Below are 4,058 nucleotides of genomic sequence, written 5' to 3'. Positions count from 1 at the left end.
TATACAAAACATTAACACAGATACCTTGGCCGGGCGTGGTGGCTCATGCCTGTAATTCCAGCACTTTGGGAGGCCAAGGCAGGTGGATCACCTGAGGTCAGAAGTTTAAGACAAGCCTGGCCACATGGTGAAAAATACTAAAAATACAAGTTAGCTGGGCGTGGTGGCGGGCGCCTGTAATCCCAGCTACTCAGGAGGCTGAGGCAGGAAAATCGCTTGAAGCAGGAGGCGGAGGTGGCAGGGAGCTGAGATGGCGCCATTGCACTCCAGCCTGGGTGACAAGAGTGAGACTCCATCTAAAAAAAAAAAGAATTGGATATCTTGTTTTGCAGTATACTATTTGCTCACGTCTGCTTCATATTTTTGTTTTTTGCATGCTGTAGTATAAATGTGACATTACCTAACTATTCCCCTTTTTTGCTTATATTCAGTTTTTTGCTTTATAAACAATGCTGCATTGAATGTCCTTGTCTTTTTTTTTTTTTTCTCTTTTTTGAGATTGAGTCTTGCTCTGTCTCCCAGGCTAGAGTACAGTGGCGCAATCTTGGCTTTCTGCAACCTCTGCCTCCTGGGTTCAGGCAATTATCCTGCCTCAGTCTCCTGAGTAGCTGGGACTACAGGCGTCTGCCATGATGCCTGGCTAATTTTTTTTTAGTAGAGATGGGGTTTCACCATGTTGGCCAGGCTGGTCTTGAACCCCTGGCCTCAAGGAATCTGCCTGCCTTGGCCTCCCAAAGTGCTGGGATTACAGGTGTGTGTCACCGCGCCCGGCCCCTTGTCTATTTCTGTGACTGTTCCTGTGCCAGCACTGCCCAGCAGAGCTTTCTGGGTGACGAAGGTGATCTGTCTCTGCACTATCCTGTGTGGCAGGCACTAGCCACATAGGACTATGGATCACCTGAAATGCAACTAGGGGAACTGAAGAACTAAAATTTTAATTCAAATTAAATTAATTTTTTGAGACAGTCTTGCTGTGTTGCCTGGGCTGGAATGCAGTGGTGTGATCATGGCTCACTGCAGCCTCAACCTCCCCAGCCTCAGGTGATCCTCCCATCTCAGCTTCCTGAGTAGCTGGGACGACAGGCTCATGCCAGCACACCTGGCTAATTTTTGTATTTTTTTGTAGAGGTTGGGTTTCACCATGTTGCCCAGGCTTAATTTAATTTTAATTAAATTTAAATAACATGTGGCCAGTGGCTACTATATTGGATATTGGACAGTGTAGTTCTGTAGAATAGATTTCTAGAATTGAAATTGCTGAGCCATAGGGCATATGCATTTGCTAAGTAGTACAGACTTGCCCTCCAAAAATTTTGTACCAATTTCTATATCGATGGTGCTTGAGTGTCCGTTTCCCCACATCCTCAGTATTTTTTTTTTAATTTTAATTTTTATTTATTTTTTGAGATGGAGTCTTGCAAATTGCTACTCCAGTTGCCCAGGCTGCAGTGCAATGGGGTGATCTTGGTTCACTGCAACCTCCGCTTCCCAGGTTCAAGCAATTCTGCTTCAGCCTCCTGAGTAGCTGGGATTATAGATGTGTGCCACCACGCTGGGCTAATTTTTGTATTTTTAGTGGAGACGGGGTTTCACCATGTTGGCCAGCCTGGTCTCGAACTCCTGACCTCATGATCCTCCCACCTTGGTCTCCCAAAGTGCTGGGATTATAGGCGTGAGCCACAGCGCCCGGCCCATCCTCAGCAATATTTTGACTGTTACCTAAGTTTGAAGTTTTTACGTTTTATGGGTGAGAATGATAGCTTGTTTTTTTTTGCTTTCCCTCCATTGCCAGTGAGATGGAACTGCGTTGACTGGTTATTTACAGTTCTCCTTTGCCCCTTCAGATTCCTTGCTGCATTTCCACATGAGTTGTCTTACAAACAACTAGACACATTTGCTTTTTGGAAATGTCAGTGCAAGGTATCCTCCCTCAAAGATGATCTTAACTAGACAATATCCTTTACCCAAATTAGGGGTAACTGGGTAGGAACTAGATGGCATGTATGTCAGAAAACATCTATGATACCAACCACATGACAGTTCTATTTCTCTGATGTTATATTTGTGGGTTGAACCACCATTACCAGAGATAAAGTAAAACAAATGGAAAAGGGGTGAGAAGGGGTGAACTGTAACTTAGTATAATTCACCTTGTGTCTTTTACTGGAAGGCCCTTCCCTGCAGCGCGAGTGTGGAGGGGGCCCCGTGGGCCAACAGTGGCTGCCGGCGTCCCTCTGGGGTATGGGGGATGAATGAGCTGCCCGGGACCCTGGCTCTGTGTCAGAGGCAGGACTATTCCACCTGCAGGTAAGGGACAGAGAGGAAGGGGCAGCAGGGGAACCCTGAGGCCTCTGTTTCTTGGGTGGAAGTTATTTGTATTGATGGCTTGAAGTGGATGAAAGGGATATGCCTCTAGGTTTATATTAATATTTTATTTTTAAAAATGTGATTGCAAATATAGAAAATGCTCCAAAATGTTAATACTCATTATCTCAGGAAGGTGGAATTATAAATATCCTTATTTACTGTATACTTTTCCAGTTTTCTAAAGCAAGTTTCGCATTATTTCTGTAATCAGGAGAAAGCTCTTAGGACTCTTACAGTTTGGAGGAGGCGGAGGCCCAGCGGCTGCACTGGCTGGCGGGCGTCCCACGTGGAGCACGGTTCCGGCCTAGGGGAGACGCCCTGGTTTCCGCTCGCTGCCCTTAGCAAGGCTCCCCCGATGGAGGGTGACGCAGGAGGACGAGTGTTTCTTGTGGTAAGAGACTAACAAGCATGGGGTTTTTCTTTTCTTTTCTTTTTGTTTTTTTTGAGGCGGAGTCTCACTGTGTCGCCCAGGCTGCACGATTTCGGTCCCTGCAACCTCCGCCTCCTGGGTTCAAGCGATTTTCCTGCCTCAGCCTCCCGAGTAGCTGGGATTACAGGTGCCAGCCACCACGCCCAGCTACTTTTTTGTGTTTTTAGTAGAGGGCGGGGTTTCACCATGCTGGCCAGGCTCATCTGGAACTCCTGACCTCAGGTGATCCACCCGCCTCGGCCTCCCAAAGTGCTGGGATTACAGGCGTGAGCCAAATGTTAAGTGAACGCATCCTATTTTACATACTAATTTTCCCGCAAGTGACCGGGACGATGTCGCGGTGCATCGCTGACCGTCGTCCTATGCCGAGGGTCTGCTTAAGGGACAGAGGAGGACAGTGCTGTCCTACGGTTTCGTCTGGTTTCCTGTGCCTGTTCTCGGAGGCTCGCTTCTAGCGCAGGGACTCGGAAGGGAGCTCAGAAGGGGCCGGAGCCGCGCGGCCCTCTGAGCGTTCTCTGTAAACGCTTGGGGTCCCCACGCCAAGCCCGGCCTTCCGCATGCCGCTTCCTCGGCTGCCCTTGAGAAGCAAAGCCCCCTTTTCCCTTGCCCACCACACCAGTGCTGGCGCTCAGGTGCTGCCTCCCCTGTAACCCACACCCCGATTCTGGGTGAAGACGTGTGTGTTAGCACGAGGGGCATTTTCAGATCCCGCGCGCCCTTAATCGTGGGCCGCACTGCGCCCCAGCGGCCTCTCAGGGAAGGGTGGTGGGATACTAGCGCCGCCGGCCTTGCCCAGCTTTGAACAAATCATGGCCACGCGGTGTGGCCGCGCGGTGGTTCACACCGGGAATCCTAAAACTTTCGGAGGCCGAGGCTGGAGTAGCTCTTAAGCCTAGGAATTCGAGACCAGCCTGGGCAACATAAAGAGAGCCCCGTCTCTTAAAAAAACAGCGAATTGTAAATTAGGACAGGGTGCTATTGGATAGACCTCCATGAATGTCGCTTTTCCCACCGAGAAAGGCCTGGTGAGGCTGTGGCTTAGCGTTAGTCACCGGCAATGTCGAGCCGGGCACGCCTCCCCTCCTGCAGAGGTTGGATGGCCCGGAGGAGACCGGAGCGCCTGTGTTCTGAGGTCAGCCTCCCTCCCAAGGGGGGCAGACTCCAACACGCCCAGTTCCTTCTTCCCCAATAGTTACCAAATACACTCCTTTCCTCTGGCGGAGTGGATTAAAGGGGGTGGGAAGAAAAAGTGGATTCCAAA

The sequence above is a fragment of the Macaca thibetana genome, chromosome 8 (assembly GCF_024542745.1).
Source record: "Macaca thibetana thibetana isolate TM-01 chromosome 8, ASM2454274v1, whole genome shotgun sequence".
Taxonomy (NCBI): Eukaryota; Metazoa; Chordata; class Mammalia; order Primates; family Cercopithecidae; genus Macaca; species Macaca thibetana.
The sequence above is the reverse complement of the archived record's forward strand: the minus strand, read 5'-3'. Positions refer to the sequence as shown.